Below are 12,738 nucleotides of genomic sequence, written 5' to 3' on the forward strand. Positions count from 1 at the left end.
GTGCTGGATGCTAACCTGGGCGTTTGAAAGGTACCTACACAAACCCCCCTGCTGTCTTTAAGCCATCTCTTAGTTCCTGTAACTCCCGACAGAGGTTAAGTACTGGATAAGTAAATGTTAGACTGGATTGCTTAGGGAATAACGCCCAGGAGAAAGGCCTGAATCTTGCAAATAGAAACATTTATTTTTCAGCTACATTCCATGGGGAGTTATTTGGTTGAAGGAAAGGGAATCCGCAGATAAGGAAGGTAGAAATCATCATTTTGTTCAAAGAGTGAATTCTTTATTTTAATTTTTATTCTATTTTTATATTTAAAATGTACTAGATTCAAGGTATATCAATGCTTATATATTCCCTAGGAATCCAAAATGCTAAAATCATGCAGATCATCAACCAAAAACAGACAAAAATCAGAACATTTAAAGTGAGCAAAAGTGATTATGTAAAGATTAACATCATGAAAAATATTAACACAAAAAAGGAAGATAAAACCACATTGTTATGAACACTTATATTTTAATTTTTTAACATTTGCTTATTCTTATATAAATGCCAATATTCCAAAGAAAAGGAGAGAGAGAAGGATCTGCCATCAATGAGTTCACTCCCCAAACGGCAGCAATAGTTAGAATGGAGTCAGCTTGAAGTCAGGGGCCTGTAGTTTTTTCTGGATCCCTTACACTGGTGCAGAGATCCAAACACTTGCTTGGCCATTCTCTGCTGCATACCCGGGCCATTAGCATGGAGACTGATTAGAGAAAGAGCAGTAGATGCAACAACTGGTGCCACATGGGATGCTGGCATAGCTGGGTGGAGGATTAGCCTGCATGCGACTGCAACTGGGCCTAAATAAAACTTATTTTTAACCTTGAGATCTATTTAAGCAAATGTTTTTAATTGGGTTTTAAAACTGAATTTTTAATACTGAGTTGCAACATTAGCGCAACAAACGTCTTATTTTGCTCAGTACCACATATTCCATTAAACTAACATATTTCCACATCTTCTAGTATAGCAGTACAGTAGCTATATTTCCCTAGTGTTTGCTAATGGGATTTACATGTTCCAAGTGATAGGAAATCCACAATTACAAGTGAAGTTGAAGCTTTTTCTACATGGCCCCCTGAATCAGCCTGTGTGATGTCTGTGCTCTGCTGTTGTTAAACATCTCAGTTGAATGGGAGTGGAGGGAAACAGAACTGAGTCTTCTTAATAGATTCAAACTATAATTCTACTCATTTGGGGTGATTTATTTATCTTTTTCCCTTTGTCACACAGTCAGAGCTTAATTGATTATCCTACCCTTTTGTGATGGATTTTAAATGGTCATGATTCATCCAGTTACGAAACATATTAATTCACCCTGTGATGTTATTATTGTAAACCTACTCATTCTCGATTAACTTTCCTCTTTGACTTTAATTCTGGATAATTTTTTGAGTAGCCCAAGTACAAAACCTGCCATTGCAACCTCTGAGAGATTTTGTTCTTAATAAGTAAGCCGCACCGCTTTATATAGATGTATATTTATATTCAAGTAGCAATGGCAAAAATGTATTTACTTCATGTACTAAAGTATAGCTCCAACTCACAGGCAATTCCTAGGACATGTGTCCTTTCAGAAAATGTAGGGAAATATGGATGTCTGCACCTGCGTTCTCATTTACATAGGATGTTTTCGCAGAGACTGTGTGCTACATATGGTTCTTAGTGACTCACTTTTCCACTCAAGAATTTCTTTTTTTTTTAATCTATTTTATTGTATGGTTGTTGACAATCTTTACATAGTTAATTACGGTTAAAGAACAACCAAAAAAAAGGTTCAGGGGTATAGGGAAGTGGGTAACACTATTATGTCCATATTGTTTCCATCATGCATTTGAGGTAAAGGGGGATATTGAGGGAGAAGCTCCACCCGTTTTCCCGCCCACCCCAAGTCCCGGATGTGGGGCATGCTCTGAGATATTTGCTCAAGTGGTGTTAATAGTTCTCCAGTTATGAATCGCTGCCAGTTTCGCTCGATGAGGTCGTCCACTGATTGATATGGTCCATCATAAAGTCTCCGTTTGCCCAGTATTTCGCTGCCAACATATAGCTGAGATGAATGATTGACCTGTTCTGTCTTCTGTCTTTTCTTGGTTAGAGTTCTGAGTCCAGCAGTTTGATTGGGGAGATCTCCAAAGAAACTTTGAGGTATTCCCAGACTAGTTTCTTGTATGTTCTAGCAAGCACAGGGCCCGGCACAGTCCATCACCCCGATCAGCTGGTGGTTGCAATTGCTGGGTTGGTTCTGTTTTCAGTCCCGACTTGCACTGGAACCAATGGGTGTTGCAGTCCAGTCTGGTTCGGCCCTTACATCAACCAGTGGGAGCTGCAGCCTAGTCGGGGTGACCCACAATAACCCACACCAGGCCCGCCCCCACCCTGGTTTGCCAGTAGCAGAAGACCAGTCTGTCCCCCATCCCATTTGGCTCTGGTACTTGTCAATGGGTATTAAAGCTTAGTTCTATCTAACCAACTCAACCATCCAGCCCTCACAGATGTTGCTGAGTGCCTCTCTATCTAGCCATCCCAGCCCCCGTCCTAGTTTTCATGCCCTCCCATGGGACTAGTGACCCAAGAAGGGGAAACCCACTTTTTCCCTCCCAGGTCTCTCTGTCCCGGTTTATGCACTCTTTAGGTGGTTCTGTGATTTGACTTGACAGAATTAGTCCCCAGTGCCAGCTTCTGCCAGCTGATGCTGCGGCTATGCCCAAACATCTCTCACCCACTCTAATTTATGCTTGCAGCTGCAGGAATAATCAGCCCAGCCTGGCTTTTCCCTGATCTGGTCCACATGCAGCGCACAGGTGTTGTAGCCTTGCTTAGTCTGGTCTGTCTATCCCAGGCCACACTCTCCAGTGGGAGTAGCTGTCTGGCGAGGGAACCAGCCCCTTAATCCCCCTGCCAGTTATGCCCCTCCCTTCCTGGGTCTCACGTGCGCTGGTTGGGTGCTGCATTCACATCCAGTACAGGCAACAACGCCCTGGCATTCCATAATGTGTACTTGTTTTGTCGCAACCAAACCCGGCTCATCCCACACTCTGTTCTGGTGATCAGATTTGCCAGTGGATGACATGAACTGATTCAGGCTGGTCTGCTCCTGACCCATGCTGAATGTGTGCCAGTGGGAAACTTTCCATGGCCTATTCTGGGCTGTTTCCTATCATGCTTCTTGCGCTTACCTGCAGAGACTGTGTCCTGCCAGAGGAGTTGCCCAGGCTCCTCCATCAGATCCACTCAAGAATTTCTACTTAGTTCATGTTGCCCATTCCTTAGCATGACAAAGAATTTTGCTACAAACACACAAGCGTTTATGTGAGCTGTGCACTGCCAGAACTTTCTCCAGTGGATTTCAACATTTTGCCATTACACTAAACATTTTCCAAAATCATCTTCCTGTACACAGGCAGATGTGTAACTTGCGCAAATACCGAAGTGGACTAGCAATCCAGCTGCTGTGTGCATTTTCCCCAGGGGTAATGATGACTGAAATCTTCCAAGTGCTTTCAGGGGTCCACATTTCCTTCTAGACAGTTAAACTCTCTCCCGCACACCAAACAGCACGAAAAGGAATACTGTGCAATTGCCTTATGCCTTACAAGCTCTTTTCTGATAGGTTGATCTAGTTAATTTTCAGTGAGAACAACCATACTTTTCAAATGATTTGTTTATTAGAGAACAGTATTTTCCTATTTTTTTTGATATTTTACTATAAATTTTTCTTCATGTTGGTTGGGAATTTTTATATAAATAAAAATATTCTTTATATATACATTGTATCACTATTTTACACACTTTCAAAGATTCGAGTTCTTTTGATTTGATCATTTGAAAAAAATTATGCCATATACTTCTCATATAACATTTCAAATTATTTATGTATTCAAGTTTAACTATGTTTTTTTAGTCTTCCTTGATTTTACAGGAGCTTTCCCCCCATACAACCTTGTATATGTATGTGTGTGTGTATTTCCCTAAGAAGTTTGCCATTTGGTTTTCAATGCATCCATCTAAGCTGCTTTGGAATTTTAAGGGTTGGCTCATGGTTATCCAATCTGTGCAATGATAAAGTCCCACACTGACAAGAACCTCTGCTTGTTTTAAGGTTGCACTGCTCCCATCTGAAATTTTTTTCATAATTTTTAAGTAAGGGACCCACTTGGGTCGGTGCCATGGTTGAGCAGACTAATTTTCCACCTTGCAGTGCTTATATCTACACGGGGACGGTCCTAGTTCCTGCTGCTCCACTTTCTTTTTTTTTTTTTTTTTTTTTATTTATTTATTTATTTTTTTTTTATATATTTATTATTTAACTTCAGTAATTACATTGTATTATGTGACACAATTACATAGATACTTGGGTTCTCCCCACCCCTCCCCAAACCCTCCACTTTCTATCCAGCTTCCTGCCTTTCACCTGGCAAAGCAGCAGAAGATGGCCCAAGTCCCTGGACCCCTGCGGTCACGTTGGAGCCCTGTAAGAAGCTTCTGCTTGCTGACTTTGGATTGGCTCAGTTTTAGCAGTTTAAGCTGTTCGGGGAGTGAAAGACAGATAGATAGTGTTCTATCTATCGCTCCCTTCTCTGTAAATCTACTTTTCATGTAAAAAAAAAATCAGCAAATATTTGAAAAATAAAACAAAATAAATTTTAAAATAAGTGGCACCTGTTTTGTTTTACCGTGGGATCTGGAAGTCACATAAGCAATCTGCTTATAGTATTATTTTTAGTGACTCATTTTATTTCACTGACTTGAAATACATTAAGACTTTTATATGCATATAGATTTGTTTTTACATATCTAGTGACTTTAACCGTGTATTAAAACATTGACAATAGATTTTGGAATTACTTTGCACTGATTATTGTAATAGCTTACAGATTATGTCCCTGCCTGCTGCTCTCATATTCCAAAAGTTTCTTAATAATATCATGATTATTAAGCATTAATGTCATTTATTGATTTTAAATTTTTATTACAATAGAGATGACAAATGTCATGTATTTCACAGACACAGTTCTAGTCACACCTGCCTGCCTGCCTTCTTCCCTCAAGCTACCTTCCTTCTTTTCCTTCTTTAATTTTTGGAACATTTGCTGTAGTTAACATATAGTTTTAAGAATGTAATGATACTTCCTCCATCACTCACTTCCACTCTCTTTCCTCCTTGCTTTTCTGATTTTTAAAAGTGTTTATAACAACACCGTTTTCATTTTTTAGGATCAGAAGAATCATCCTGCACTAAAGAAGTCTCCATGTGGTAAGTAGAAAACCCGCTGTTCCTCCAGAGCACCGAGAGTGCCGTCGACAAAGCGAGCCTCAGAATGTCCACCTGGCTCATAAGCACTAGACACTTTGTCCTCAGTGTACTTGATATTTATCATTCGGGGGACTGGCTTGTTTCGCTAAGCCTAATGGTCTCTAGTTGTACCCGTTTACTGAAGAAGACAGGATTTAACACTTTTTTTGTTGCTGAGTAGTATTTTATCATGGCATTTCTTTATCCAGTCATCCACGGATGGGAATATGGGTTAATGTCATACCTTGGCTATAATGAATTGATGAATAATCAGGATGTAGAAATCACTCTATCCTAGGCTGATTTCATCTCGTTCGTGCACATTCCCTGTGAGATGCCACGCTTGTGTGGTGGACGTGTTTTTTGATCTCTGAGGGATTCCACACTGTCCTCCAGAGCGGTTGCACTAGCTTGCAATCCCACCTGCAGGGGATTATGGTATCCATCCCCACGTCCTCGTTAGCGTTTATGATTTTTTTTGAGATTTGGTTGATATCCTCATTGTGGTTTCTATTTCAGTTGCCTAATGTTTAGCGATCCTGAACATGTTCTCGAGGGGTTGCTGTTCACCTTTGAAAACATGTTCATATGTTAACCCATTTCTTAACTGCGTTACTTGTTTTGTTGTTGAGTTTCTTGAGCTCCTAACATTCTGAATATTAATGCTTTATCAGACTGTAATTTTTTTAAAAACACTTTTATTTATTTTTATTACAAAGTCAGATATACTGAGAGGAGGAGAGTTAGAGAGGAAGTGGAGCTGCCGGGATTAGAACCAGTGGCCATATGGGATCAAGGCGAGGACCTTAGCCACTAGGCCACACTGCCGAGCCCCCAGACTGTAATTTGTAAATATTTTGTCTCTTTCTGTCACTTGCTTCTTCACGTTGTTGAGTGTTTCCATTGCTGTGCAGCTGTTCGATTTTCTTTACAACATTTGTTGAAGAGAAGGAAGTAACCTTATCTTATTTGCGAAGTTGGATATGGATGTGTGGATGAATTTTGGAGGCTCCAGGTGTTCCACTGGTCGCCATGTCTGTCCTTACGCCAGCACCAGTCTGGTTTGTTTTCAACTGCTCTGCAATATGTGTTGAAATCTACTATTACATTGCTTCCAGCTTTAAAATCATAGCTTTCAAAATTAACTTGAACAATCCCAGGAAAAATATACAATCAAGAAGCACAGTAATGAATTTTAAAATAAATTTATGATGAATTGGTTGCTTTAAAATTTGAAGTCTTTTGTATTTTATTTTTCAAACAGTGGTATTTAATTTTTTTTATTGCTTTATAAGACAAAAAGATAAAGACACAGAAATCTCTCATCAGCATTTGACTTCCCATTTGGCTGCAGCAGCTGAGGCTGAGCTATTTCACAGCAAGTACCTGGTGCGTGGGTGGCAGGACATGAGCTACTGTTGCCACCTCTACTGCATTAGTGGGTAACTGGACCAGGCGGCATAGCTGGAACGCAAGCGCAGTGCTCCAATGTGGAGTGTAGACGTGCTACATGGTGGCTGAACACTATGCCTAACGGCCATCAAGTAATCAAGTATACTCTTACACTAACTGAAATCTCACGTTATAAATTGATTAAATGTTTTATTTCTGCTTATATGTTTTCCAAATTTATTTTATGTATTTTAAAGTCAGAGTGACAGAGAGAAAGTGGGAGAGTGAGAAAGATTTATTTTGGAAGCTTCAGCTTCAACAGCTGGGGCTAGGCCGGGCAAAGCAGGACTGATGACCCTCACACAGCTGTCCCTTGTGCGTGGTAGGCGCCCAAGTACATGAGCCATTATCCGCTGACTCCCTCAGTGTACATATACACATACATATACAACTGGAAATGGAGGTCACACTCTGTCCCTGTCACTCTGACATGGAATATGGGCATTCCAACCAGCAATTTAACATTTTGTGCCATAATGCCATCTGCTGAATACTATGTTTTTTTTTCTTTAGTGAAAATAAGGATCTAGAAAGTAGTTTTGTGTGTCTTATGTATTTAAGACAGAATTTCTCTCTCTTTTTTTAAGATTTATTTATTTTTTATTGAAAGGCAGATCTACGGAGCAAGATCTTCTGTGTCCCCAAGTGGCCGCAATGGCTGGATGTGAGCCAGTCTGAGGCCAGAAGTTTCTCTGGATCTCTTTTGTGGGTTTAGGGTGCCAAGGCTTTGGGCCATCCTCTACTGTTTTCCCAGGCCACAAACAGGGAGCGGGATGGGAAGTAGAGCAACTGGGACACAAACCAATGCCCATATGGGATCCCAGCACATGAAAATTGAGGATTTAACCACTAGGCTACCACACCAGGCCCAAGAGTTTTTCCTTTTATGCAATAGACAAAACGGGACAGTGAAGAGGACATCTCCGTAGGTGGATTCACTTCAACGAATGGCTACGCTCACAGGAGCCTGAAAGCCAACCCTGATCTCCATGGTGCGTGGGTGGCAGGACACCGTGTCAGCTGCTTGAGCCACATCTGCTGCAGGCCACACCTCTCACCTAGAGCCTTCAAGGAACAACCGGAGTTGAGGTTGAACACTGCGCTCGGGTGCATGTGCGGGGGGCTTCACCACTAGGCAAATGTCCACACTTTGACCTGTTAAAATGTATATTCATGCTTTTGTCTCCAAAACACAAATTTACATCATTCTCTGTCCTCCATCCCTATGCCAACCCTTATTATTTGTCCCCAAGTTTTTACAGTGCTGTAGTTATTCATTTCACTGTTCCAGCCTTAACTTTCTGACATATCAATGCATCGACATTACATTTGTAGGGAAATAAACAAAACAAAGCAAGAGAATGTAAAAGCACAATTAATATCAGTAACTGGAATTCTACTATCTCTTTTAATCACTGACCCCTTAGCATATCTAAATCACACGGAGTTTGTTCTCAGCTGTTTACAGCTTTTCTGTGAAGTGTCAACGATGGCGCTTTTGCTTTCCGCTTCCGTAATTCAGCTAATACATTTTGCTTTGATGATTTTACTTTCTGTATGTTATAGAACCACGGTGACTGTTTTAGTAGGTAGAGTGCAATTGTTGAGCTCGAGCTCAGACAGGAAAGCAAATTTTTTTATGCAGAAAATGTCCATTGTGAAGTAATCAGAAAGATCCCCCTATTTTTGGAACCATTCTGAGGCCGTATTTACTGGATTTCAGACTGAATCACCCTTGTACTCCTGGAGGAAATTCATTCTTGGTGATTTATGTCCTTAATGGTCTGCAGCTTCCTTTTTGTTATCTTTTTAAGGATTTTATGGGAGTGTTATATTTGCTCCATAAAAGGAGCTTACTGGTTAAATGTCCCTTGAAGTTTTGATAGAACTCACTTGTGAAGCTGAATAGAAACACTTCCTCCTTGCCATGCACTCATTTCTTATGTAGTAATTGATCATTTTAGACGTCCCACCCCGGAGGCCATCTCTGTCATCACACACTTTCTCTAGTAAATTGTCCATTTCACTGAGCTTTCCAAATGTATTTAAGGAAATTGATCAACGTGTTTTATATGCACGTTGGATTTTCCTGTGTATCTGTAGCTGTTTGCCCATTCTGATTTTATTCCGTGTTTATTTGCTGCTCTATAATTTTATGAAATTAGACCTTCACTTTATTTTCCAGATGTCTCAAGCATTCTCTTTGAGTATTATGCTTTTATAGAATATTTTTGCACCCATTTCATAGTTGTATTATCCAGGTTTTAATGAATGTATTCCTTCCTCTATCAATAAATTTTTTCTTCTCCTTGAGGACATATTTCTTACACCTTTCCAAATTTTGAACTGAATAATTCATGCTTTTCAAAATACTTAGCTATTGTAAGTATTGAGTTATTTATGATTAGGAAGCTTTCCTTATGCTTTTATGTGACTGATTTTTCAAATGGCTTTGCAATCATGATTTTGAATTAAATTTCTTCTGAGTCTTCATCAGTTTCCCTTTCCATAGGCTTTTTTGAAAATTTCTACCTCTGTGGTTTATTTTTGTTACATAATTGATGTTTATATTATTTCCATTATGTAATTTATTGTTAGGTTCTTACATTATTGAAGACACAGTTAATGTTGAATGTCTCTGAGGTTTTTTTTTTTCTTTTTAAATGTCAACTTTCCATCAACAGTGTATGAATACTGAGTTCCTCCAATTCTTCACTGTGATTTGGTCCTATCATCAATCTTGTACTTTTCTCCATCTGATAGCAAGTAGCGATAGTTCACAATTTCAGCGTCTTATATCAATGCATATCTTCACGTGCTGCTTGCCAACTGTACATGTTCTCAGGAATTTTACTTATTGTATTGTTAGCTTGGTGTTTGAGATACAAGGGTTTTTACGTAATCTAAATTCTAGTCCTTTCTCCAAATTATGATTTATAAATGTTTTCCTCTTTAAATTGTCTTTCCAATTTCAACATATTCTTTTTTAATTTTTTTAATTTTTTTAATTTTTCTAACTTTTGTTAACACAGAGTACGGTTTCCATGCATTCTATACATAACATTCTAAGAACATAACTGTACCTCCCTCCTTCTCCATTACCCTCAATCCTTCTCTTTTTTTTCTTTTATCCTTTTGACTGGTTTTGTAAAGACACAATTTTAATCCACTCTATAATCACAGGCTTGTATAAAAAAAAGCACAAAGCATACAGTTTCTGATAGCAGCTATTGCTTTTACAAACGACAGGATTTTATGGTCTTATATTATACAGTGTGTATACAGTGTATGTATGCAGTGTATTATACAGCATATGTATACAACATTTTCTTTATCTAGTCATCTGTCGATAGGCTTCTGGGCTGATCCCACATTGCAGCTGTTGTGAATTAAACTGCAATAAGCATGTGTGTACAATTAACTCTCTCCTACATTGATTTAGCTTGGGTGAATTCTAACGGGTGGGATGGCTGAGTCATACGGCAGATCTCTGAGAGTTCTCCATAGTGTATTTCACAGTAATTGTACTACTTTATATTCCCATTAACCAAAGGTTGGATTAGCTTTGTGTTCACATCCTCACCAACATTTATTATTCTTAAGATTTTTGGATAGTAGCTGTTCTGAGTGAAGTGAAATCTCATTGTGGTTTTTGCTTATATTTCCCTGATTTATAATAAATGTATGTTGGACATTTTAATTTCTTCCTTTAAAGTGTGCCTGTTCATGTCCATTGTCCCTTTCTGAACTACATTTTTTGTTTTACCATTGAGTTTTCTGAGCTCTTTAGAGATCTTGGCTAGTAACCTTCCATTTGTTTCTGAATTTTCAAATATTCTCTCTTTGCAGTGCAGAAGCTCCTTAGCTTAACGTAATCTCATTTGATAGTTTTCATGTCAGTTGCTTTGCTTCTGCCAACTTGCCCAATAAGTCTTCAGATTTTGCCAATGTTGTCCTCCATTGAGAGCAGCTGGACTTGGAGAATTTTGGGGGAGGGTGGAGTTTCATAATTCTTTCTGTTCAGTAATTATATGGTTTTGAGGTTATTTGTCTTAGAGTGAATGAATTGTGATAGTTTGTAATTACCATGCTTCTTCATAGTATTCCTTTATTATCCATTTAATGCCTACAATTTCTGTAGTGGTATCACTTATGCAAGTATGATCAGTCTTGTAACCCTTTTCCTATCTTTTATTGGTAAATGTGGGGCCAAGATTCTAAGTTGGTGTTTGTCTATAGGAGGGTGATTATTTGAAAATGTTCTGCGTTATTCAAGTAATCCCTACTTCTTCGACTATCTGTTTTGCAGGATTCTTTGGGATTGATTTTTTAATGTGTCCATTGCTATTTCTGAATTTTAATTCTTATCCAAATCTGGAATGCCTGAGAGAATAAATTAAATACAGTGCAATAGCCACTGTTGATGAGCTCTGAGCTATACAGCACTCTTTTTTCTACCTTCTAGAATCTTCTTATGTTTGTTTTGTGCGCAATTCCTTAGTACATAGAATTGGTACAGCTTTCATTACTCATATTTTCAGAAGCAAAAATTCTACTGCAAACTAGTGCTAGTTTAAGAATCATGTACTTAATCCTTCATACACAATCTGTTCTGAAACAATTCCCAGATTGGCAACTTGTGATTAGTTATCATTGGTGACAGGAGATATATTACATCAATGCATGGTCCCACTGTAGGATGTTTTTCCACATGTCTAGAAATTTTAGCCACAAAGGCCTATTTTTGCTCATTACAAAAAAAATTACTCATTATTTCTCATTGCACACTTAAAATCAAAGTAATTTCTAGGGTCAGATTTTACCACAGAAAATTACTGAGCTGAAGTTTATAAGTAGTTGTGGTTTAATTATTAATGTATTTCTCAATGGGAAACATGATATAACTTCCCTTCACAAAGAAAGAGCCATTCCAAGAGTCTGTTTTATGTGCTTACACTTGAATGGTAGAGTGGTCATCCTACTGGGATGGAAAGAAATAATATCATGTGAAAAATATCTTATATAATTCCACAGATTAGGAGACAGACTATCTGCCACATGTTTCCTACTGCTGTCTACCATCATGGTCTGTTTTCACCTGAACCTAAGCTACACTGAGTTGCACACTAGCCCGTCCTACAGGTATGCTCAAGGTAAGTGTCTCTGTAGCTTTTCTGTCTTTCAATCATGCATAAATAAAAATAAAACATTTCAGTAAACCAGTACCAGTATTTGTTGAAGCACAGTACTATAAGCTAAAAACTAATTTTATCTATTATTTTTGTTTTTGTTTTTCTTAATACCAACTGGCTCTAGCATAATCAGATTTGCTCTTTTTTATTTTTTAATTCATTTTATTTCTTTATTTTCCATGATACGATTTTTTTTATTTTTTTTTTATTCATTGATTACATTGTATTATGTGATACAGTTTCATTGGAACTGGGAATCCAAGAGCATACAAAGCTGGTTCTATGCTGTTCAGTAAGTACGGTGTGATGTATTTTGTAGCAGCATTCAGCTTTTCTAAATTTGAGCAATACAATTTGATGGCAGTTTATGTTATCCACATACATACACAAAAAAGAACAGAAAATGTCACATGAAAAATATATAGCTTAAAATGCAAAGTCTACTTCAAGAGCAAATAATGCTTGTGTGGCTGCATGTGGGATGGAAAAAGGTAGTTCTGTAGTTGAAAGAACAGTGGCTGATTTTCATGTGCCTAATCTCAAAATGAACACTAGCTGAGCAATGGAAGGAGCTATGCTGATTGCTAAACAGAATGGACTTTTTAAAAATCAACTCTAATAGCTGGACTTCTGTGAATCAATAGAGAGTCAGCTGCAGCTGCAAAGCAATGAAGTGCTTGTGGGAAATGAAGTCAGTGCGGAGTCTTTAAGAAACGCTCCATCTCGGGTAGCAGGTGCGCCTGTTCCCTCCT

The sequence above is a fragment of the Ochotona princeps genome, chromosome 1 (genome assembly GCF_030435755.1).
Source record: "Ochotona princeps isolate mOchPri1 chromosome 1, mOchPri1.hap1, whole genome shotgun sequence".
NCBI lineage: Eukaryota > Metazoa > Chordata > Mammalia > Lagomorpha > Ochotonidae > Ochotona > Ochotona princeps.